We start from the raw sequence: 27,112 nt of genomic DNA, 5'->3' as shown, positions 1-27,112 counted from the left end.
TCTCCATCCCCTCTGCTCAGAAAGTTGCAAATAAAACAACCAGCAAAGTGAAAAAGCAACTGATAATGATTAGACATTTTGTCCTCACCCAAATATCATCTTGAATTATAGTCCCCAAAATCCCCACAGGTTATGGAGAAACCAGGAGATAATTAAATCATAGGGACAGTTTCCCCCATGATTCTTGTGATAGTGAGTTCTTAGGAGATCTGATGGTTTTATAAGGGGCTCTTCCCCCTGCACTTGGCCCTTCTCCTTCCTGCTGCCTTGTGATGAAGACGCTTGCTTCCTGTTTGCCTTCCACCGTGATTGTAAGTGTCTTGAGGCCTCTCCAGCCATGCTGAACTTTGAGTCAATTAAACATATTTCCTTTATAAATAACCCAGTCTCAGGCAATCTTTATAACAGTATGAAAATGGACTAATATAGCAACTATGAAATGGGATAAAGTATTTGCAAACCAGATATCCAATAGGGGGCTAATATCTCAAGTAAATAAGGAATTCATAGAATTAAATATAAAAAAAAAACCTTGATTTTTAAAAGGGTTAAAAAACCTGTGTAAGTTTTTCTAAAGAAAACATACAAACAGCCAACAAGTCATTATCCTACTTGCTTAAAGTAGGTTAAGATTTTGGTGCTTTGGATACTAGCAAGACAACCCACATTACTGCAGAAGTTTTGGGTTTGTTTTTGTTCTTCTGAGGCAAAGTCACTCTGTTTCCCAGGCTAGAGTGCAGTGGAACAATCTTGGCTCACTGCAACTTCTACGGTCTGGGTTCAAGTGATTCTCCTGCCTCAGCCTCCTGAGTAGCTGGGATTACAGGCACCCACAACCATGCCTGGCTAATTTTTGTATTTTTGTAGATACATGGTTTTGCGACGTTGGCCAAGGTGGCCTCAAACTCCTGACTTCAAGTGATCCATGCACCTTGACCTCCTGAAGAGCTGGGATTACAGGCAGGAGCCAGCACACCTGGCCTACTGCAAAAATTTGACTGTTAGCAAACAATAAAGCTGTAAAACCAGGATTTCTGGGGGGGAAAAAAAGAATATTCTACAGTCTTTTGGCATATTAAGGATCAAGCTTTAAAACTTAAGTCATAGTATTATTTTACACAAATTTAGAGAAAATATATATATATTTTTTTTGCCAGAAAAATCTTTGGCCACATGGCATGCTGCCCTAAAAGCAGGAAGAGTATAACTGAAGGATTGTGATATGGTTTGGATCTGTGTCTCCACATAAATCTCATGTTGAATTGTAATCCCCAGTGCTGGAAGTGGGGCATAGTGAGAGCTGATTGGATCACATGGGCAGTTTCTAATGGTTTAGCACCATCCCTCGAGTGCTGTTCTCCTGATAGAGTTCTCATGAGATAGGGTGAATAAAAGTGTGTAGCACCTCCCCCCACGTCCTCCTGCTCCTGCCGTGTAAGAGGTACCTACATGCTTCCCCTTAGCCTTCCACCAAGTTTGTAAGGTTCCTGAGGCCTCCCCAGAAGCCAAGCAGATACCAGTATCATGCTTCCTGTACAGCCTGCAGAACTATAAGCCAACTAAACCTCTTTTCTCTATAATCTACCCAGTCTCAGGTAAGCAGTGCAAGAACGGTTTAATACAGAGGAAAAGCCCAAAGGTGACCCTGACCGGCCCCAAGGCATCATTGGAGAGAGCATAAAGTCAGGGGCTAGGGTACTGGTTCCTCCTTCCCAAAGATGGGTAAAGGGAGCCTTAGAACAGTGCTGGCCAATAGAAAAATGATGCAACCCCCAAATTCAAACTAGGAGTGTAATTTATGTTTTCTAGTAGCCACTTGCAAAAGTGAAAAGAAGCAGGTGGAATAAATGTTAATTATCTATTTTATTTAATCCAGTATAACCAAAACATTATTTCAATATATAATCAAGATAAAATGACTACTAGGTTGTTTTACATTTTAAAAATATTTTTTTACCATCTGACATGTATTTTACACTTATAACACACTGCGATTCAGATTAGCCACATTTCAAGTACTCAGTAGACACGTGTAGCTAGTGACAGCCATATTTTTACAGAAAAATGGCAATTATCTATTTAAATGCCATGACCTAAATGACATAGAATTAGGAGTTTGAAGGTGGCTTAGGGAGGAGGAGAATCAAATGAGCTTGAGGCAATGCTATGGCCACTCCTGTCGTCTCCACTAGGGCCTGCTGATGGCTTGTAGGGGACCTAGACATTTCCCTGCCTCAGTGACCAAAGATAGACAGACTGAGATTTAAAGAGCACTGGCAGAGTCAGGGCACTATCAAAAAACCACCAAAAGTTGTAGTTTCAAGATCAGGACAAATGGCTAAGGTCATAGGCTGACAAGTGTAACACCACTTCAACAGGAAATGACTGTAGGATCCAGAAAACAGGGGGTCAAAGTCCCGCTTCTTTCATGTAAGATGAATCTCCACCACAGCACTTCATTCATTCATGTATTCAACAAGTATGAACTGAAGGTCAGCTCTGTAAAGGGAATTCATCTTGGTATTAGGGGACATAGCAATGATAAAAAGAATAATAATAATAAAATTTCTTGTCAGCGGGGCGCGGTGGCTCACACCTGTAATCCCAGAACTTTGGGAGGCCGAGTAGGATGGACCATGAGGTCAAGAGATCAAGACCAACCTGTCCAACATGGTGAAACCCCATCTCAACTAAAAATACAAAAATTAGCTGGGCGTGGTAGCAAGCACCTGTAGTCCCAGGTACTCGGGAGGTTGAGGCAGGAGAATTGCTTAAACCTGGCAGGTGGAGGTTGCAGTGAGCAGAGATCGCATCACTGCACTCCAGCCTGGGGACAGAGTGACACTCTGTCTCAAAATAATAAATAAATAAATAAATAAATAAATAAATAAATAAATATTTCTTTTCCTATGGAAATTTCATTCCAGTTTAGGAAGAAAAAAGTTGAAAAAAAAAAGCCGGGCGCAGTGGCTCAAGCCTGTAATCCCAGCACTTTGGGAGGCCGAGGCAGGTGGATCACGAGGTCAAAAGATCGAGACCATCCTGGTCAACATGGTGAAACCCCGTCTCTACTAAAAATACAAAAAATTAGCTGGGCATGGTGGCACGTGCCTGTAATCCCAGCTACTCAGGAGGCTGAGGCAGGAGAATTGCCTGAATCCAGGAGGCGGAGGTTGTGGTGAGCCAAGATCGTGCCATTGCACTCCAGCCTGGGTAACAAGAGCGAAACTCCAGCTCAAAATAAATAAACAAACATACAAACAAACAAACAAAATGTTTGTTAGATAATGATAAGAACTATGAGAAAAGAAAAACATAAAGCAGGATGAGGGGGTGGATACATGAGAACTTTAAATGAGATAATCAGAGAAGGAAGGAGCAGTGCAGGGTATAGAAAATCTAAGAGACTGAACATTTTCTTTTCTTGCTACCCAGGATGAGAGCAAGGCAGCAATAGGGCTCCAAACAGGGATCAGAGCAGTTAGAAGAAATAAATTGCCTTATATTTGGTACATCTACGTGTAATGTGATTAAATTGGCTACTTAAATTCATATATATTTATGTGGAAAAGAATGCCAGTGTCTAGTACAAACTATTAACTGTGCTTACCTCTGGAAATTTCATTGAATTTATTTTATTGTACTTTTCCCTATTTTCCAGATTTTCTATAATCAGCATAACCTACTTTAAGCAAAGGGAGAAAAGCCCTCAAAAACATCATTTCTGAACAAAAGATATAGAAATAAAGTCAGATTCCTTTGCCATCTGATAGTATCTGTATGATTGAGGTATCTAACTATAATGTGAACTTCTGAATTTGGTTCACCTTCCTGTGTTTTCTCAGTAACTGTTGTGCTAGCTCTCCTTCCTTTCTGTTTTTATCCAGTTTTATTTTTTTAATCCATATCTCCAAATTTGTTGAAGTTAAATCTCCCCATTTGCATTTTTCTCATATTCAGCACCTAACATGTGATTGTGCTGACAGCACCTTTCGAGAAATGCTGACAGGTTTGGGTTGCGATGCACACACTGCCCTGTACACCCATACATCATCGACTGTGACACTTCTCCCAATCGGCCCCACCACCTCTTGGTGTGCTTTCTTCTGGAAACCACTTGTGTGGAAAAATCCCCGAAGACATTCCGAGGAATTGCCATCTGGAATATTGAAAGTTGTCAAAATGCTGCCTCATAGAGATTTATTTGCAAGTACCATTATGGGCACCAAATTCAACAGAGCTGCTGAAAGCTGGCCTGGGAGTTCTTTTAACTCTTTGAGATAGAAATGATACCCAAACTGAAATAATTAGAATCGCCTCTACTTTGAAGCGATATCATTTGATGCTAACTGAACATCTTGATCTCCATTAAACTTCAGAGAACAATACAAATATTTTGGCAAATGTATGAGCTCAGACTGACATTCTATTAACCTGTTGATCTTTACATTAATTGTGATTTTCAAAAGCTCTTTTTGTTAACCATGTTGAAAATAGGGAAGAACTGTGTGTCTACAAAAATGTAACTTGTATTTTAATTAAAATTTTCATATACAAAGTATTGATAAACTACGCTTTCAAAACCAATTATGGATACTTTGCAACAAAGTCAGCTTTTAAAAGATTATTTTAATGAGAATTTGATTAAGAAATATACCATAAAGAGTGACATGTTTTAGACAGTTGAGAAATGCTTTTTATAAGGTTTGGGGCTCATGGGGGTGGGAAGGAGGTTTGAACCCTCTTCCCTTTCAGGATTTCATCAAGAGAGCTTGTACACAGGAAACACTAGCCAAATGGAAAACAAATTATCACTTTAATGAATAAGTACCTGATGCAAGGTCCTGACAATTTATGGCTTAGAATTCAATTAGAAGACTTAGTTGAAGTTTTCCAGTTACTTTTTGTAGACCTAAACTACATTTTGCCAGAAATTTTTTAGCAGTGTTTGAGTACACGTACCAATTGATAAAACAAGTAGGTAAAAAAAAAATCAGCAAGTGTAGGCAAGAATTGAGTACACAATTAACAAATGGATTAGAATTTTGATCTAAGTAGTATATACTGAACACCACCCATAACAATGACAACATTGATATCCTTTCATGGTAAATGTTCCATGTACCAAAGCCGTTAATAAATTTAGTAATTTTTTAAAGTTCAATAAATTTCAGAAGATTGAAATAATTGAGAGTATGTTATCTGACCATGCTGGAATTATGCTAAAAATATACAACTAGAAAAAGCATCAAATTATTGAAAATTAAGCTTTCAACAAAAATAAACACCTATTTGTGATTAAAAATAAAACTAAATTTTAAGAACTTTAAAAGCTAGTAACAGAAAGTCCCTTTAACTGATAAAATCTAAAAAAAAAAAAATTGTTGCAAGTATCTAAGTTGTTATTTAAAGCTTTCCTTTAGAAAAAATCAATTCTGTTTCTACATGCCAGCAACAAACTATAAAGTTTAGAAGTAACACCATTTAAAACAGTAACAAAAAACACCAGATTTCTAGGAATAAATCTAGCAAAAAATGTCAAGACATCTATACACAAAACCACAGAACATTATTGAGCAAAAATAAAGAAAATATATTTATGTAATGGAATCATATGAATGTTTATGTTAGAAAACTTACAATTTTTAAAACTTCCATTTTTGGCCAGATGCAGTAGTTCATGCCTGTAATTCCAGCACCTTGGGAGGCTGAGGCAGGAGAATTGCTTGAACCTGAAAGGCGGAGGTTTCAGAGAGCAGAGATCACCCTGCTGCTGCACTCCAGCCTGGGCAACAGAGTGAGACTCGGTCTCAAAAAGTAAAACTAAAAATAAGATTCAACTTGACCCAATAAAAATCCCAGCAAATTTGTTGTGTATCATTAAGACAACTTTAAAATTGTTATGGAAACTTAGAAGGCAAATAATAGTCAATAAAATTCTTAATAACACAATTATAATAAAGTTGGAGGCCTCATAATAACAAAAATGAAAGTTTATGAAGCTGCAATGATTAAACCTGTATGATTAAAGAACAAACTTAGACAAACTGATCACTGAACATAGTAGAGCCTCCACCAAGAGAACTATTCACGTCATCAATTCATGTACTATAGTGGAATGAGAGAAAGAATCGTGTATTTGATAATGGTACTGGATCACTTGGATATCCAGCTGGAGAAAGAAATTAATCTTGATTCTTTCCTAGCTCATATCATTCCTAAAAATATATAACAATTGATTTTTTAAACTCTGAATATGAAAAGTAGGGCATGAAATTTCTGGAAGATAACAAAGAGCTTATCCTTCTGAACTTGAGGAGCAAAGATTTCTTAAACTGCTCACACATAAAAATATCCTAGTCATAAAACGGAAAATTGATAAACTAGGCAGTATTAAAATTATGAATTTTGACTTATCAAAAGAAACTATCAAAAGACAAACACAAGCCACAAAGTGAAAGAAGTTACATGTGATACCAATATTCAACAAAACACTCATATCTAGAATATAAAAGACAAATGGAACTCTCATACACTGTTGGTGGGAAAGTACATTGGGATAGCCACTTTGGAAAATGGCTTTGCAGCCTCTACTTAAACTGGAATATTCAATCTCACTCTAAATACTCAACAGAAATATATACTTGTATGCAAAGATGTGCAAAGTCATATTCCAAGTAATACGATTCATAGTAGCCAAAATTTGGAAACATCCTAATTAGACATTAATATCAGAATGGATAAGCAATTGCATTATATTTATACAACTAATGTACAGCAATGAAAATGAATAACAATAGTGAGTTTTAAAAACAAAAAATTCTGCCTTTAATAATCATTGGCTTTCTAGATTTTATTAAATACTATACGATTTATGTCAGCAACAAAACGATCTTGGTAGTATCTTGTGTGTTTAATAATACTTAGCATTCATATATTTTCATATAATGCATTCAAGAGCTTATTCCCTTTCAAAAAGTACTGTAGCTTGTCCATGTCTTACAGGTACTTGGATCGTTGAAGCCAGAGTTGCTAATGAATGAGCATACAAAATCTTTTAAGTATAGTTAACTTTGATTCCTCTTAGTGAGACTTGATTTCAATTTTAATTTTAATTATTTTTTTTCTTTGTGGTATGGCTGTTTTACAATGCATATTTCATACTTTGATATTCAAAACAGTGAAATAATTTAAAATATTTTATTAATCTCAATGCTTTGGGAGGCTGAGGTGGGAGAATTGTTCAAACTCAGTTTGGGATCAGACTGGGCAACATAGTAAGACCTCATCTCTACAGAAAGAATTTTTTTAATTAGCTGGGTGCAGCAGCACATACCCATGGTGCCAACTACTTGAGAGGCTGAGATGTAAGGACTGCTTGAATCTAGATGGCGGTGAGCTGTGATCTTGCCACTGCACTCCAGCCTGGGCAACAGAGTGAGATCCTGTCTCAAAAATAAAGAAAGAAATACCATAGTCTTTTTTTCTTACATAGAGGGTTAGTTTCTCTCTTTTACATGGTGTGCAGATCAACACATGCTCTAGCATGAGACAAAGAAGAGAAAATCAATCCATAATTTCATAAAAATCATTTTGAAAAGACCATGTTGAGATAAAATTAATCAGGATGATGCTCTTGCACAACCCCTTTAAGTTTACAATGTGTAGAGGTTATTAAGACTCCTTTTAAAATAACATCTCTTATTGTGTAGAAATATACATCGCCAACTGTTATTTTGCTTAATCTTTTAACCACCCTGTGAGGCTAACAGTCTAGAGGATATTAGCTCCATTTTACAGACAGAGTGGAAAAACAATACCCACATTTAGTTTAAGGCAGAGCTAGGATATCCATGCCCAAAACCTGGGCATCCATACTCAAAACTGCTTTTTACCATGACTTTGTGATATGTCATTCTAAAGTAATTGATTTCACAGTGTTTTATAGTGTAAGAGTAACATCTATAGCATCTATTCTGGGAAGGTTGACTCTGGAGCCAACCAACCGAATTAATTACCTCATAATTTGGCACATTTTAAGGCACTGTTATACTCCTAACTCAATTTCCTAGCTATGTTTGAGAGTCCCCTGTGCCAAAATTGCAATAAAACAAATGGAAATGTCCAGGCAATACAAGCAGGGTTTAACCTAAGCCTAACTTTAACCTAAGCCTGGCATATCCTTACCAATTGCTCCGATGGCAAGCTGAGGTAACTAAGTGAAGGGAGCAGAGGGAAGGCCCTCTTAGAAGTGAACACTAATGAAAAACACAAATAGTTTCAGACCCGTTTTTTTCAGGAATAAAATTCCCAAAAGCCCTGTTTGCTGATCTACTACATCATTACCAGCAGAAGAGAGGGCTATACTTCTGGGGACAAGAATATGAAAGGAAAAGGTCAATTAAGCTGCCTGCCTGGGGCCAACAATCCTTTCAGCCTCCTGGCTTTCTCTATTCTGCATCTTAAGAAAGAAACTGGAATACTCACCTGTGCCTTAAACGTAGGAAGCCCAAGCATCCTACCTCACACCACCCTGCTGGGCAGAGAAATGATTGGGTGAGGAACCAGTGAACTTTCTTCATTTATCAAAATTTTTTTCTATGACTTTTTAAGTTCTAGTCTTAGTATCTTAATGTTGTTCAATTAACAAATCAGCCACTACATTTTGTTTTTGTTTTTGTTTTTTGCACGGGGTGCAGCGGTCTATGCTCTTAACCATCTCTTGAAATACTCTTGCCTCTCCACTGTCTTTGAAAATCCATCCTTCCTCTGAGACCCAGTTTAAGCCACCTTTCTGCTTCACTACCTTTAGCCTCTTGGCCTCTTAAAATGCAAGTTGCCCAAGGCAGGGATTAAACTTTCCAGGTCAATGTCTAGGAGCAGTAAAGGCAGTAAATGGACTTTCTCTTTCTAGTGTTTCTTTAAGATTGAGGAAATCCACTGCCAGAAACACCAGCCCTATCTCCCTCCCACCCACCACCCTCACGTCAACCTGGCCTTGCGTTTCTTTGATCCCACTTGCTTTCTGGACCCAGTCCTCAATGAATCAAGGAGACAGAGAAGGCTCCTGGGATCAAACAGCCTTCATGCCTCCCCTGAAAAGCATGGCTTCCAGGAGAAATGTGGATGTCTGAACCAGGAAGAGTTCTTTCATTTTATTTTTTTAAATTTCTGTGGTTACCTAGTAGGTATATATATTTATGGAATACAAGAGATATTTTTATATAGGTGTGCAATGCATAATACTCACATCATGGAAGATGGCATATCCATCCCCTCAAGCACTCATCCTTTGTATTACAAACACTCCAATTATATTATTTTAGTTATTTAAAAGGTACAATTAAATTATTATTAACTATAGTCACATTGTTGTGCTGTCAAGTACTAGACTTTATGCATTCATTCAACTTTTTGTACCCATTAACCATCCCCACTTCCCTTCCCCAACTGCCACTATCTCTCCTAGCCTCTGGTAATCATCCTTCTATTCTCAATGAGAGTTCTTTCAGGAAGGAGGAGGGGGATGACTGCATAATCAACTGGGTCTCCTGTACTTCCCAAACACATGGTAGGCATGTCAGTATTATGGAGCATATCTCTCTTTGAGCTACTTTGGCACTCCCATGCTTTCCCCAGCCTGTCTCTATCCCCCAGCAGCTAGGGCTTTGCTACATCTACTGCACACCACTGTCATCAGCATTCACATACCTAGTTGCTGAATTAAATGGCAAGTGACTGTTTTTCATTACACTTCTCAGGAGTGGCAACTGAGTTTTTCCAGAGTTAATTAACCTACAGAAGCCCATAAAGGTCCAGCAACAGACTTAATATCAAGAATGCACTTCCTGACTCCTCTTCTTATGATCTGTTTCAATTATTAACCTGGATCCTGAAAAGGACACAGACAGCTCTCATCACACCAATTCCCTGTTAGTGAACAGGCGCTTCATCTCATTTATGTAACCAAACCATGCCATGAAAATTTTTTTCATTTTTTATAATACTCAGCTCAACTCAATTAATTGTTCTAGTTACAGTACTCCTAATTTTTATCCACCTGATTAACTGGTGAAAAATCCAAATACATTTCAAATTATAAATCTTTCATGATTTGGGAGATTTTATACAAATGTACATTTGGCACTGCTAATTTAAAGCAAATATCAAAGTTGATTAAACATTCTCAAGATAAGAGGGATAAACCATTGGATTATTTTATAGATTTAACTACCAATCATATGCTGCTATGAGCAGAAATATTGTGATGCCCATTTTTAAAAAATAATTATTTGAGAAATATCCAAGAAGAACTATGGAAGTGGGTCAAGAATGTATGCACAAAACATATGTATTCTTTACTGTGTAAACACTAATTTATTTATTGAAATAATACACTATTAAATATTTATTAAATAAATTAGCATTTTGCTGAGCTTCCCTTCAAAATCATTAATATGGTTTGTGGCTATTGATGTAGCCAGGGCTACGATTGTTTCCCATGTCTCTCTTCCAATTGTTTGCTAACCATTTATTCACCAAGCACCATCCCCAGGAGTTTAATCTAACTGTACAGTTATTTTCTAAAAAGCTAGTGAAGTAAAAGGTTTTTGAAAATTGTGAAACTCTGATTGAACCACTGAGCTTATGTTAAACCATTCTCTTATTTTACCAATGCATCTGAGAAGAGGTTTCGTGATTTAGCCAACACCTTAAAACTAGCATCATCTCTAACATAAAGAGAAAGTTATTTTTTAATGTGATAGGCAGTGTTATCCATTAGAATTTTCCTTCTTTGCGAAGAAATTTAGGGTCTGAGAGCAAGCTCTTAAACCTAAAAAATAAACATATTCTTCACATTTTGTTTAAATATGCGTGGTTCCTTAGAAAATTTCAAGTTGAAAAAAGGAACAAATCCCCAAAAAGCCACAGTGTAAAAACTGAAGAAAGAGATTTATCTGTAGGTATTATCCATACACCTCAGAACCACTTACAGGGCAAGCTCAATTCAAACAATAAATAAGCAAGTAGACAGATAAACAGAAACAGCAAAAGTGAAAAAGTACACATTGCCAAGAAAACATTAAACTTGTCCTCTCTGCTGAAAATGAGCAGAACACATTCAACAGCTGAGAATATGCAGCCACACGGTGCTCTCCCAGGTAATGTATAAATGAGACACAGCATCCAGGGACACCAGCCTCTGAAAACCTCAGTTGGCCTCTCTATGTCTTAGAGTTACATTTTCTCTCTTTTTTCTCTGCTTTGGTTAATACTGGATAACAATTCTTTCTCTAGTAATCTCACATAATACATTAGTAAGAACACTTTTCATATGCAATTTAATACTATTTTTGTATTTGTCATATTCATGCCAAAAAGAATCACGTTTCATACAGACACACAGACACACACGTGCGCGCGTGCGCGCACACACACACACACACACACACACACACACACAGGGCTTTCTCTTCCTACTAGCTAATGTATCCCAAACTTTAGATATTTCATTACAGCAGCTCTTGGTGAAAAATGCTTTTATTCTGCAGAATTCAATAAGCAAATTAAACTACTATGAAGAGAGGTATTCCAGGAAGGAATTTTTTCATAAAATTCCTAAATTTGGGGTACTCATTTCTAAAACTGTGACCAAATATTTACATTGAAAGCATAGGTAACAACTAAAATTGCCTATTTTAAATTTCTGTCATAAATTGAGGCCTTAATCTAGTTTTACAGGAGTTATATACAATTTTCTTTCTAAGATTTGTTGGCATATTTTTCTCAAAGTAAATATAACAACCAGGAGGTATTCTGTCCATTTTTATCCTCCACATTAAGTGCTGAGTTGTGGCCTATGAGCATTATTATTTTGTTATGACTAGATTTTACAATAGTCATTGTGTAATAAATGCTTTGAAATTGATCTCAACAACAGATAGAATATCTTTTCTATTTTTTTCTTTTTTAAAACCACTACCAAAACAGATTTTTAACTGTTAGGAAAAAATACTTTTTCTCCAATCCTTCTTCTTTTATCTTGGGCATAGACATACATAACTTCTACATAGTTTTAATCAGGAACATATATACTCTTTTTGTTTCCTGCTTTTTTCACTTAGCCTAATTTCATAAATTTTTCTTCATATATTCATAACTTCTAGTTGAATAACTTCTAGCAAAATATTAGTATGAGCCAGATTGTCACCATTCCTTCATAATTTTTATTTTAATAGCTGCATAATATTCTAACACATTTACATACCCCAATTTAATTAGACATTTGTGATTGGTGGACATTTCCACTGATTTCCTGCCAAGATGCTTTCCTTTTTAAATTGCTGTCAGAAAATTGTGAGTTTAGTCATTTTCCTATACTCCATTAATGTTGAATATCGTTATTTTTAATTTTTGCTAACATATTTCAAATGACACCTCATTTTTTGTTTTAATATTTCATTCATTTAATAATTAATAAGAGGGAACTTTTTAATGTCTTGGATAAATTATCATTTAGAATATTTTAATGGAGTTCTGTTGAGCACTTACTATACGCCAAGTGCTGAAGTGAGAGCTACATATATAATTATAAATAAAATGGTCAGGCACAGTGGCTCACACCTGTAATCCAGCATTTTGGGAGGCCAAGGCGGGTGGATTACCTGAGATCAGAAGTTCGAGACCAGCATGGTCAGCAAGGTGAAACGCTGTCTTTACTAAAAATACAAAAATTGGTCATGCATGGTGGCACGTGTTTGTAATCCCAGATACTTGGGAGGCCAAGGCAGGAGAATTGCTTGAACCTGGGAGAAAAAGGTTGCAGTAAGCCAAGATCGCATCACTGCATTCCAATCTGGGTGGCAGAATGAGATCCATCTCAATCAATCAATCAATAAAAATAAAGTATGGTTTGACCTACAGGAGCTCACAAAGTAAAGTATCTCAATGTCTTTCATTAATGTATAATTGAAATTTATTTCTTGCCCTTCTTAACAATCAATTGACATTTGTAGATTTCCTGCCTTTGTAACATTAGTTTACATATACATGTTTTGAGAAATTTTTAAAATTTTTAAACATTCAGGGATAGGTACAATGAATGCAGAGATGCTCACCACCAAAAAAAGGTCAAATATTAACCTTACTTATATAGACATATCAAGCCTTTTTATTTCAATAAAGAAACTAAATTTAGAGTCCTATTTTTCCTCTCATTTCTAATTCTCCCTTTTTTTTAACAACCACTATTATAAATTTTGTTTGTATATTTTCAATTCATTTTAAAATTAAATTTTAAATTTTAAAAATGATTAATGGTTAACATATAATATGGTTTTCTGAGGATTTTAATTCACATATACAGTATTATACTAATATATGCACACACACAGACAAATAGTTTTGCAACTTGTTTTTTATACTTAGTATTGATTTTGAGACAGAGCCTTGTTGCGATATAAATAACCAGCTCATTTCTCTTAACTGCTGAATATATTCCATGATATAGATATATTTATTTATCTATTCCCCTATTAATGGACATATAAATTGGTTTCTTTCTTCAAAAAAGTGCTGTAATAAATACCCTTGCACATAATTATTTGTGGATATGTGTGAGTTTTCTCTGGTGGATATATACCTTGAAATGGAATTGCTGGGTTGTAAACTATGAGCATTTTCAGTTTTGTTGGATACCGTAAAGTGATTGCACCAGTCTATTCTCCCACCAGTAGTATATGAGAATTCCTGTTTTCTGGAATTTTCTGATGTTAAATTTTTAAATTATCACCAATTGTATGCATAAGAAATGGCAATTGCTTATATATTTATATCTTTGAGTTTTTTGAGTATTAGTAATAAAGATTAACATCTCTCCAGATTTTTCCTCTTCGTTTTCCCAGTCTGTAAATTGTCTAGTCACATAATTGGACCAGTTTTTCTATTAAATTCTTTACATCATGATGATGTAATGATGATGATTTATGATGGCATTATAATGTATTTTTACTATGTAGAGCAATTGTTCTTAGTGCTTTACACATATTAACCTAAATGAATCCTCAGAGCAGCCATATGAGACAGTTTCTATAATTCTCCTAATTTTACAGATGAGGAAACTGAAACCCAAAGAGACTAAATAACTGATTCCAAGTTAGGGAGGCAATAAATGGAGGAACCAGACTATAATCCCAAGCAGCCTGGGTCCGGACTGTCAAACTTGCTGTTAATACTGCCAGTCACGCTGGTTGAAATAATTAGTCTCACAAAAGAGGAGGAAAGAACTACCCCAATCTTATTTACATATATTGGTTCATCTTTCTCCGTATATTTCATTTCACAAAGTTAAAACATATACAGGTGGAACAGGTGTCAAAATAACTACAAACATAAAATGTATTTTTAGGCAATTTTGAATATTTTTGATCAATGCAATATCTTCTTTTTATAGAAATCAAGATACACGCAAGTGGATTTAAAATGTGTTTTAAAAATCACTCTATAACCAAATGCCCAGATTGTCAAACTTTAATGTATCTTTTAAAATAAATTAATAATTTAGTTGGTAATTGTTGAGTATTTTTCCTTTTCCACTACATCTAAAATTAAAACTATTTGAAATAAGAAATCACTTTTACTATAAATTAAGGAGGCAATAATGAATGCACTTAAAATATATATAAATATAGAATTACCATATTTAATTAAATCAAATTGGAATTTTTTTAAAAAAAGAGTTTAGCTCTACTGACATAAATAGAATAAATCATTGCACACCATTTGTGAGAGAACAAGCAAGTAAAAAACAAAAGACTAATAGGTTTTACCAAAATGAATATTACACCAAACTTCCAATGATTGGCAGACTAGAGTGTGATTATTCACGGCTGGTAAAAATAAACAAAATTATTTGCAGATGAATTCTGTCAGCCAAGCCACCTGGACTGAAAAAAAAAGCCTTTACACAGACATGTTGTATGGAAAGCAATTTTCCCTGCTAAGTATGCCCATCAAGATATAGATCTTAAAAATGTTGGTTGTTATAGTGAAGGTAGATGAAAAGGTAAATGTTGTGTGCTACTTCTCAAGATTACATAACAGAACTGATATTTTTAGTGAGTCAAGTTAGTGTTATCACTATTTTTCTCACTGAGCATATTTATTTAGATTTAGAAAGGCTCCCAAGCCAGACTACTTTAAGGCAGCTCAGTTTCTTACTTAAACTTCTCTCCACCCCACCACATCATATATTTCTCTTCTACCAGCAAATGCCTAAGCTTACAACATCAGTCAGAGTTAGCCCTGATAGCTCCTGTCAAGAGGCAAATCTTCTGTCTGGAAAGGGGTACAATACATGGGTCCATTGCCATCCATTAATATCATTTGTTATTGGGATTTCCACCATCAGTTAACAGAGTGTTGAGAGAATGCCACAGTTGAAAGTTAAGCTTTCAAAAGATAACAAAGAAAGCACAAGTGTAGAAAGGAGTTTTCCAAACTTTGTTTTTTCTAGAAATTTCTAAGTACTGTTAATGGGATTCTACTAGAAAGTACAGAGGAGTCTAGTTAGCTCTTCATACAGTTACCAGATACATTGCCATTTTAAAAGCTCTGGCAAGTTTTCTAGGAAGAAACTGTTTTTTAAACTTGTGGAATTTACCCTGAAAGAAAACTGTAATAACAGAATGTGTATTGACAATCAGTATGAAACTCCAATGTGTGTCTCTCACAATAGGGTACAAGCTCTTTGATAGGGTGATTGACAAGGTATAAGATAGGAAAATTTGATACCCACTAACAAGGATAGATCAGAATGCATATGCAACTAATTATTTCTAATTAGAAAAATCCTCCAAAGTATAAGACACAGCTTTAAAAATATTAAAAATTAAACACACGTTGTCATAAGTAATCATGTTGAGTGTAGCTTTTCCTGATGAGGTGTAATCAGGATGTGATAGGGAAACACACGGAAGTTAGCATCACAAGTCCTGCATTTGAGTTTCTGTTCTACCACTCATTAGCTACGTGATGTGTGGAAAAATTTTCATTGTAAATCTCTATATAAATGCAGAAAATTATTGGAATCTAAGAATTGTGAGTACATTCATAGAATAGCTGAGTCTTTCTATATTCCCCGAAATAAATAAAATGCTCAGAGTATTTTAAGGATTTCTGGTGTTATTTTGTCTTATTTTTTCCTAGATTAGGGCTAGAATGAATAAAGCTGCTGTAAACACATTTGTTGGTGTCTTTCTGTAGATACGTTTTTGTTAGGCACACTGCCATATTTACTAAGTTTTCCATTTCATTAGATTTTCAAGGTTTTCTATTTGTAACAGAGTGCTACATTCTGGTCCAGTCATCAATTAGGATGTTCTTTCATTTCTTCAGTAACATCTAATGCTGTTTTGATTTCTTTTTTGTTTGTTAAGAATTGACAAGTTACTCCTAAATATCCTAATAGTGTATGTTGATTGTGTGTTTTGTTTGGTTTGGTTTTTGTCTTTTGACAATTGAGATGAAACAGAGCTCTTTTAACAATCGTATGTCCACAGAAAAGATCTGGTCAAGAGTGTTCACTGCAGTATTTTTTTCATTACAGCTGAAAACTGGAAGAAGAGAACAAATATTTATCAATAAGAGAATGAATACATTATGCTATTATGTATTAATACACTGGAGTGCCATAAGATAATAAAAAGAAATAAACTACTGGTATATGCAATATCAATCTTATAGATACTATGTTGAAGGAAGGAAACCAGGCATGAAAGAGTACATTCTGTATAATTTCTATTTCTTTGAAATTTAAGAACTGGCAAAAACTAATCAATGATGATAGAAGTCAGAATGGTGGTTACTTCTGGTAGTGAGAAAGTAGGGAAGGGGTATGACTGAGAATGCCATGAGGGAAAGTCACTAGAAGTGTTCTGTATTTCATCAGATTGGTGGTTAATCAACTGTATACATACAGAAAGGTGCATTGAGTTATACATTTAAAATTAGTGTACTTTTGTACTTCATTGTATGTCATCCTTCAATGTTTTCCTTTACAATCAAAAGTTTAACATTCTTCATATCTTCTCTTTGTCAATATTACATCTAAATTCAAATTTGTTTTTTCATATTACATTTATTTCTTTAAAAATAATTGATTATTTTCATGGGCTCTGCATAGTACTAGAAGCTGAGGACTATAGTGAGTGGGGCATCCATGATTGCTGCCCTTAGACAGACCTCAGCCCAGAAGGAATAATAGCAATGTATGAAATAATTATGAAATCTCAAGTGTAACAAAAGGAGTATGAAATCCAGGGCACTAGCCTAATCTGAGAGGTCAGAGAAGGAATTCCCTTTTAACTGGGACATCAAGAATGAGCTGGATCTGTCTAAAGGAGACATGTTTACTAGACAGAATAGCATGTGCAAAAAGTCCTGCGAAAAGAAAGGTGTTCTCAGCATTGAACAGAGGATACTGGGGCAGGGAAAGCCAGCGTGTGTGGCTAAGGAGGTAGCAGGGCCCAGAGGGATATTAAGTCAGTCAGTGAGAATAATGCAGCTGTTCAGATACACATGACAATTTCAAATTAGAGATTATTTCAAATTTGCTTGGAGCTGACAGTCTTATATCACTGTCAACACCCAATTGATTATTTTGTAGTGGTTGTCTGGTATTGAGAAAATCCAAATTAATATGGATAAATGGTTATGAATCATTTTTAATATCCTTCCTAGCAAGCCCAGGAGACTTCATGATTCAATAGAGATGGCAGGAAACTATTTTCTTCAAGTTGGAAAAGCAACAACAAAAAGCAAGCCCACTGACAGCACAGACACAGTTTATACTAAGGATTGCATTGTGTCAACTTCCGATTTATGAGAAAATGACATGTGTAACATATTTTGAATTGTATTTTTAAACACATTTAAAATAATATTCAGATAAAAATTTTGTAGAAACTCTGAGGCACTCAGTGTGAAAATCACCAGTGTTGTAGATCAAAGGATTTAGGGTTTTAGGGTTGAAGTCTCATCTTGAACCTCTTTATACAAATTTGGGCAAGTGTCAAACTTTCTTTTGATCGTTTATGAAATGATACCTGTTCTGCATTTCAACTATGTTTGTCTCAGATGTTTATGTAGAGTAATTCAGTTGGTCTCCTGCCTTGTTCAAAGAACACCAAGCTTCTTTCAGGTGGCATTGCCCAGCTGTATGCCCTGAATCTTGATTGGTAGAAATCTATCAAGGTAATACCATGCCTCTGTACAGGTGCTCACTTCCTCAGCCTCCCCTGCAACTCAAGGTGTCCATATGACACAGTTCTAGACAAAAAACTGCAAGAGAAAAATATGGCTGGGGGCTCTTGAGGAATATTTTCCTCTTTTATAGAAGAAACCCATTTCTGGCTGGGCATGGTGGCTTACATCTGTAATCCCAGCACTTTGGGAAGGCAAGGCGGGTGGATCACGAGGTCAGGAGTTCGAGACCAGTCTGACCAACATGATGAAACCCCCATCTCTACTAAAACAAAAATTAGCCAGGTGTTGTGGTGCACATCTGTAATCTAAGCTACTCAGGAGGCTGAGGCAAGAGAATTGCTTGAACCCAGGAGGTGATGTTGCAGTGAGCATGAATCACATCACTGCATTCCAGCCTAGGCAACAGAGCAAGACTGTGTCTCAAAAAAAAAGGAACTCATTTCCTTCCTTTTTTTTTTCTCCTTTAATTGCCTTCACCTGAGAATATTCTGCTTGGCGCACCCATTGAGTAAGCATCAGCAGAAAGTAAGAGAATTACAGGCATGCCCACCCAGCTCTCGGCATCAAGGGGCTGTGGAATTATCACTGATTTGGCCACTTTGCAGGTGGTGTGGCTTCTCTTTAGCTTAGTTTTCTCATCCAAAAAATGGGAATAATAATGGACCTTCCTGGAGGGTTGTTAGTGGTGTGAAATCAGTTGAGATATGTGAGATGCTTATAACACTGCCTTCTACAGTGTAAAATGCTTAAAAGTGTTTGCCATCCTCTTCCTCTTCTTCATCATCATATATCTTTCTTTTCTCCTTGGATATTTTCAAAACAGATCTAAATTATGTCAAATTTCATTCATAGCAAAGAATGCCAAGGGAGGCTCTAGTGATTTATCTGCTCTTATGTGATTACACCTATTGATTTCTTACAGGTGCTTGTACTGAGAGCGTATCAGCTGCTGTGAGTAATGAAAACTCTCTTCCAAAATTCAGGCCAGTCTTGGAGGGATCCAGCTATCATTTATGTGCCCTGTTCTATGTTCTAGGTTAGGTGCTGTATGCATGATATGCATTTTAATTATCACTGAATCACATGAGGTTGACAAAATATTGCCCTCTTTTTATAGCTGAGAAAATCAAGTCTCGGAGACTTTGATGAGTTCGCTTCAGGTTCTACAATAATAAGTGACAGAGGCAGTAAGAAGTCTGGCCCCTGGCCAAATAAACAAAAAGGGCAGGCCCTCTCCAACATGGTGGTGCACTAGAGAAAGAACACCCAGGCTTGATGGCAGGTGATGAATGAGGGGAGAGAACAGTTCGTAGAGAAGTTAACACAATGGTCCAGGCCCTGTGGGTGATCTGTTGGCTTAATCTACTGCCACCACTTCACAGAAGTAAAAGGACAGAAAAAGAGACAATGACAGAAAGCAAGAAGGAATGCTTTCATTCCCTGATGACTGTATTTTTATTTTCATTTTGAGACAGGATCTCTCTGTGTCACCCAGCTGGAATGCAGCAGCACAATCATGGCTCACTGCAGCCTTGAACTCCCAGGCTCAAGCAATCCTCCCACCTCCACCTCCAGAGTAGCTGGTAAGTGCTATCCCTCCCAGCTAAATTTTTCATGTCTTGTAGAGACAGGATCTCCCTATGTTGCCCAAGGTGATCTCAAACTCCTGGGCTCAAGTGATCCTCTTGCCTCAGCTTCCCAATGTGCCAGGATTACAGGTATGAGTCACCATGCCCAGCTCATTTCCTAATGACTTCAAATAGAGTCTTTCGGTTTTTCGCTGTTTTTGTTTTCTTTTCTTTCTTTTTTTTTTTTTTTACAGCTATTGTTTATTTTTGTTTTTTTTTTTTTCTATTTTACTTTAAGTTCTTGGATACATGAGCAGAACCTGCAGATTTGTTACATAGATATACATGTGCCATGGTGATTTGCAGCACTTATCATCCCATTATCTAGGTTTTAAGCCTCACATGCATTAGGTATTTGTCCTAATGCTCTCCCTCCCCCATCCCCTGAAGGCCCCAGTATGTGATATTCCTCTCTCTGTGTCCATGTGTCCTCATTGTTCAACTGGCACTTATGAGTGAGAACATGTAGTGTTTAGTTTTCTTTTCCCTTGTTAGTTTGCTGAGAATAATGGCTTCCAGCTTCCTCCATGTCCCTGCAAAAAACATGAGCTCATCATTTTTTATGGCCACGTAGTATTCCATGGTGTATATGTACCATATTTTCTTTATCCAGTCTATCACTGATGGACATTTCAGTTGGTTCCACAAGTCTTTGCTATTGTAAACAGTGCTGCAATAAAAATATGTGTGCATGTGTCTTTATGGTAGAATGATTTATAATCCTTTGGGAATATACCCAGAAATGGGATTGCTGGGTCAAATGGTATTTCTGATTCTAGATCCTTGAGGCATTGCCACACTATCTTCCATGATGGTTGAACTGCTTTACACTCCCACTAACAGTGTAAAAGCATTCCTATTTCTCCACAGCCTCGCCAGCATCTGTTGTTTCCTGAATTTTTAATAATCGCTGTTGTAACTGGTGTGAGATGATATCTCATTTTGGTTTTGATTCACATTTCTCTAATGACCAATGTTGATGAGCTTTTTTTTTTTGCATGTTTTTGGCCATATAAATGTCTTCTTTTGAGAAGGGTCTGCTCATATCCTTTGCCCACTTTTTGATGGGGTTGTTTGATTGTTTTGTGTGCAGATTTGTTTAAGTTTCTTGTAGATTCTGCATATTAGAATTTGTCAGATGGGTAGATTGCAGAAATTTTCTCCCATTCACTAGGTTGGCTGTCCACTCTGATGATAGTTTCTTCTGCAGTGCAGAAGTTCTTTAGTTTAATTAGATCCCATTTGTCAGTTTTGGCTTTTGCTGCCATTTCTTTTGGTGTTTTAGTCATGAAGTCTTTGCCCATGCCTATGTCTTGAATGCTATTGCCTAGATTTTCTTCAAGCGTTTTTATGTTTTTGGGTTTTACACTTAAGTCTTTAATCCATATTGAGTTAATTTTTGCATAACGTGTAAGGAAGGGGTCTAGTTTCTGTTTTCTGCGTATGGCTAGCCAGTTTTCCTAGTACCATTTATTAAATAGGGAATCCTTTTCCCATTGCTTGTTTTTGTCAGGTTTGTTGAAGATCAGGTGGTTGTAGATGTGTGGTGTTACTTCTGAGATCTCTGTTCTGTTCTATTCGTCTGTATTTCTGTTTCAGCAACTAGAAGCATTCCATTTGAAAACCGGCACAAGACAAGGATGCCCTCTCTCAACACTCCTGTTCAACATAGTATTGGAAGTTCTTGTTAGGGTAATCAGGCAAGGAAAAGAGATGAAGGGTAGTCAAGTAGGAATAGAGGAAGTCAAATTGTCTCTGTTTTCAGATCACATGATTCTGTATTTGGAAAACCCTATTGTCTCAGCCCAAAAACTCCTTAAACAGTTAAGCAACTTCAGCAAAGTCTCAGGATACAAAACTCAATGGGCAAAAATCACAAGCATTCCTATACACCAATAACAGACAAACAGCCGAATCACAAATGAACTCCCATTCCAAATTGCTACAAAGAGAATAAAATACCTAGGAATACAACTTACAAGGGACATGAAGGACCTCTTCAAAGAGACCTACAAACCACTTCTCAAGGAAATAAGAGAGGACACAAAGAAATGGGGGAAAAAAATGCATGCTCATGGACAGGAAGAATCATTATCATGAAAATGGCCATACTGCCCAAAGCAATTTGTAGACTCAATGCTATTCTCATTAAGCTAACATTGACTTTCTTTGCTGAATTAGAAAAAAAAAAACTACTTTAAATTTCATATGGGGCCAAAAAAGCCTGTATAGCTAAGACAATCCTAAGCAAAAAGAACAAAGCTGGAGGCATCATGCTACCTGTCTTCAAACTATGCTACAAGGCTATAGTAACCAAAACAGCATGGTCCTGGTACCAAAACAGGTCTTTCATTTTGAACACATGTGAATATCCAGAAGCTTTCCCTCAAGCTCACCTGTTTTCTTCCCTTTTTTGCTCTTCCTCTTCCTTCTCAAAGCTCAACTTTGCCACCAGGTTAAACACGTTCTTTATGTCAGGCAGGTAAACCTTACAGCCATTCCCAAATGCAAATGGATTCTCTTCATATTTGAATCTTTGTAACTATTGCTAGTGATTGCCAAGTACTGCACGAGTTCCAATATCTCCTAATTTATCTAATAATGTTTTAATGAATGAGATGTAAATAGATTCTTTACCCACAGATACTTAAAATCAGAAGAGTGGGGAGGAAGTGAAGTTACAGGTGGGGAATAAGATGAGGGATGATGTAACTGTTTACACAAGAGTATTTCTCCATGTAATGTGTGAAGGATTTACAGGGATCCAAGGTGTCATTAGAGAGGACTAATTTTTAAAATAAAAAGTGTAATAAATAACCAAACTAGAAAGTGCCTTTTTTTATTGGGAGGTGACTTGCTAGCATGTATCCTGAGAAAATCACTAGGTGGGGGGTAAAAGGCAAGATTGCATTCAATTACACATTTTTGAAAGTGCAACACATTTTAGAAAGTGGAAGAGGACCCCTGAGATTGTTCTAGTCATAGAGATGAATCACATCAACTTTAAGGTGGCCAAGGAGGAGGAGGTGGGCCCGCACACCCTAGCTAGCCAATTCTCTCTTCTTCAGTCTAGCTACAGCCTTTAAAATTCAACTGATCTGAGCCATAAGTCTTCCTACCCTTGAAATGTGCATTGGTCCCTTTAAACATACTGGCAAGTCTCATTTATTTCTATTCCTGATCTTCTCTACCCTCTTCATGATACCATTTGTTTAGCTAAATTCTTCTACTCATTCCTGTGTGAACCAAACTCACAGAGACACACAGATGGATCCTGGAAACCTGTTTATCTAAGTTTTTACATATTTATATGCTGTCTGGATCTCTAAAAAATATGATATGACATGCTGAAATATACACAGTACAAGCAAACTTTCTACTTTTCTTTGTCTGCTTCTCTTCCTCTTCTTTAGTGATGACATCATTAAGAAGGGAAAATAAGCATATAGACTAGTAAGCATAAAACCAGGGATTAGATTTTCATGCTAAAGTGTAAAATGCATAGGATCAGATTCTGTATACTTGAGAAATCATTAAGAACATAGATTCTAGAGTCAGACTGCCTGAATATTAATCCCACTTCTACAATTTATCTTGGCAAAGTTATTTAATTTCTTTGTGATTTGATATCCTTGTATGGTCATAATAATACTTACCCCATGTGGTTGGTTGTGGCTTAAAATAGTCAAAAGGTATAAAACAATTACAAAAAAATGCCTGGCATATAATTTCTCTAAAGCTGTTAGCTCTTACTAGAAGTAATCATAATTTTGTTGTTACTATACTGTATAGAGGCTGAAGGATATAACATTAACTTTGTGTCTGCCTGATTTTCAGGAAACCCAATATTAGCTATTCTGATTCATTATAAAAACAGAGAAGTTAATATCATTCAATACATACTATCTACTAACTAGAACTATTCTTTTATTACAAAATGCTTTTAAAAGGTTCCAAAGTCATCAGAAGAAATATATATAAAAATTCAAATTCTAACACATTAACTCATTTCCTATGAGATTTTGCTTTTTGAAAGTATTAATGGAATCTTCAGAAGTATTTTCACTTAAAAATTTGGATTGTGTTTCAAAGTACTACTAAGTAAATTTTTATCACTATATTTCTTTATGCATGATCAAAAAGTGAGAGTGACTGGACTTATATCTAGATTCATCTTAAAACAATGTTTTATAGAGTATCAAATAGCCAAATTATTACAACTAACTGCTACAACACAAAAAATAACACAGTTTATGAATAAATTCCTATGAGTCTACTTTAATTGCAGTCCCGCCACTTTAAGTTATTAACAATTACAACTTGCGTAGTTAAATGGCCTCAGTGGAGAGCTTCTTTTTAACCAAAAGTAAAAAAAAAAAAACAACGATTCTTAGCACTACATTTACTAAAAAGGCACATATGCATGAGGTCCATTGACGAGAGTCACAATTGCAGTTGCTGAACTGAATAATCAGTTCAAAGCTTGGACTAAGGTATTTTTTTAAATAATCTTTTGCTATGTGAAATTATCTGATAAAATAATATTCAGATACATTTTCCTTTTACTGCACCAGTAACGAAATACAGGCAAATGCCTTCACTCATTTATTTACTCAACAAATTTTTTAAATGTACTATGAGACAGGCATTGTACTAAGCCTAAGGGACAGAAAGGTGAATCAAAGAGACAGGGTAATGGCTCTCACAGAATTACCTCCATCCTGTGGGAAGGCAGAAAGGAAACAGAGAGTTTCCATATAGTGGAGTGTGATATGGCCCAGTGGGGCAGTACAGTGTGTACTGTGGAGCACTGGGTAGTGACACTTAACCACATGTTGGGGAGGAAGGGACAATGAAGCTGACTGAGGTTTGTGGAGCTTATGGAAATTAGTCAGATTAAGATGGGGAGGGAGTAGATGGGGAGGACAGCATTCCAGCTAACTGAAGTATAAGGTATGGGCAGCGCAGTAAGAGCTGTATATAAAAGTGTATAGCCTAGAGTTTCTTACGGGGTTTACAAGAATGAGAAAACACCTGCTTAGACATCAGACTCAATTTTATGTATAAAAGAATCACTCCCTTTTAAAACAACTTACCTCAAAGAGATGAATTCAATAATAAGCAGCACAGAGAAAAAGAAGTGTTGGATACTACTGACTGAACACAGTAACAATAAGCATTTCGTTAGCAACTCCTGGGAGCTCAGTTGTGTGTTAAGTGCAATTAAATATGACTAGGTGTTTAAGTTCTAAAAAGGGAAAAGACTGCATGCTTCTGAAAACCTGCAGTTAAAGTTTGTATATATTAAGGAATAAGGAAATGGCACATGCATGGGTTGACCGTACACCCCGGTTTCCCCAAGACATTTTCCAGTTTGTGTCTGTTGGCTCTGCACAAATAATTACAGTGCCTACTTTCACGCTCAAAAGTAACCTAGGTTATACAATAAAATTATATGTAATGATACAGAAAAGGGGGCAAGGGTGGACTGGGCTATTTGGGAAGTTTTCACAGGGGCGGTGGGACTTGTAGTGGGGCTTAATGGCAGGGTGGGGTTCATTTAGAAGAAGTACCACATTACAGCTGAAGATCAAACACCAGCCAAGAAGCACCTGCTCACCATTTCCATGGATGTGAAGTCTATCTATTCATTCATTTTCTCATTCATTTATTCAAAAAATATTTATTGAGTACATAACCTGTACAAGGCACTGTTTAGACACTGGGTCGCATCAGTGATTAAACTGGCCAAGATCCACCAGTCCCCATAAAGCTTATGTTTCAGTGGAGGGTGAGGGGAGCAGAATTTATTTCTAAATGAACTGGATATTTTCAGGTAGTGATAAGTGCTCTGAAGGAAATCCAAAGAGTGATATGTTAATGAGTAACTGGAAAGTGGCTGCTCTAAAGAAGGCCCTCTGAAGAGCTGGGCTGTGAGTTCTGACCTGAATGAAAAGAAGCAGCTACCCATGAAATGATGTGGGGAAGCATTCAGGGTATACAGGAAAGCCCTGGCACAGGCATAAGTGTGGGGTGTGGCTGGCAGTAATGGTCTAGAGCATAGATGACATTTTGTTACAGAATTAGGCAAGGCAATTAAGGTAGGACATGGCTGCTCACAGAGAGAGTTTGCATTTGATTTTAAGTGCAAGGGGAAGCCATTTAAACAATAAAGAGGCAAGTGGCATGAACTGAATCATGCTTTTAAAAGACCTCCCTGGCTGTTTTGTGGCATACAGAACATAGGGGAGCCAAGAGGAAGCAGGGAAGCCAGTAGAGAAATGAGAGATGGAAGTTGCCTCACCTGAGTTGTTGCAGGGGAAACAGATGCAATACATGGATTCAAAATATATTTTAGAGGTAAATTGACAGGGTTTGTTAAATGTTTTCTGAGGATGGTAAGGTGGGAAGTAAGTAGAACAAAGAATGAGAAATACTTCCTGGATTCAACCTAAAAGTAGGTGTGTGGTGGCATAAATATAATTATTGAAATGTTATCACAGTTCCTCTTTCAAGCATCCATTCATGCTTTGATCAAAGAGCAATTAACCTTGACAAAGGGAAATGCTGATTAATACTAAGAACCCTCAGAACAAAGTCCATGTCCAATTCATTTCGTTTCCTATGGTGCTGAAATATACCATATGGACTGCAAATGCTCAGGAAAATTAAAATGAATGAATGAATGAAAGCTTTTCCTGTGAATTCATCTAGATATTTTAGGGAAACATTTGGGGGAAATATAGAGTAAATCTGATCACTAGGTGACTAGTTCATCAGTTCTCTCATTTATCATTTCTTTACTCCTTTAACACCTATTTATTTGGTGCTCAGTTTGTGCCAGGCATTGTGCTAAGCAGATATGTAAGTTACACAGTGCCAGGGCTAGGAAAGAGAAAAAAATTGATGACAGCAAATGACAAAGAACTGAAAGTCAAGGAGGGCTTCTCTGAGGAAGAAATTCTTGATAGAAATGCTAAAGGCAAAATCTTGGCAAGAAGAAGTTCATATAATTAGAGAACCCAGAAGAAGCTCTTGTGACTGGAGCTGAGGGGCCAGACAGCCCATGATGAGACGCAGCTAAAAGGTAGACAGGAAGCAAATTTTGCTGGGCCTTATGGGCTGAGGCCAATGAAAGATTAAAAGCAGAGAAGCTGTGATCAGATTTCTACCTTGAAAAGATCACCCTAGCTTCTGGAAGCCAATGACTAGGTTGCAGA

The sequence above is a fragment of the Callithrix jacchus genome, chromosome 11 (assembly GCF_049354715.1).
Source record: "Callithrix jacchus isolate 240 chromosome 11, calJac240_pri, whole genome shotgun sequence".
Classification (NCBI taxonomy): Eukaryota; Metazoa; Chordata; class Mammalia; order Primates; family Cebidae; genus Callithrix; species Callithrix jacchus.
The sequence above is the reverse complement of the archived record's forward strand: the minus strand, read 5'-3'. Positions refer to the sequence as shown.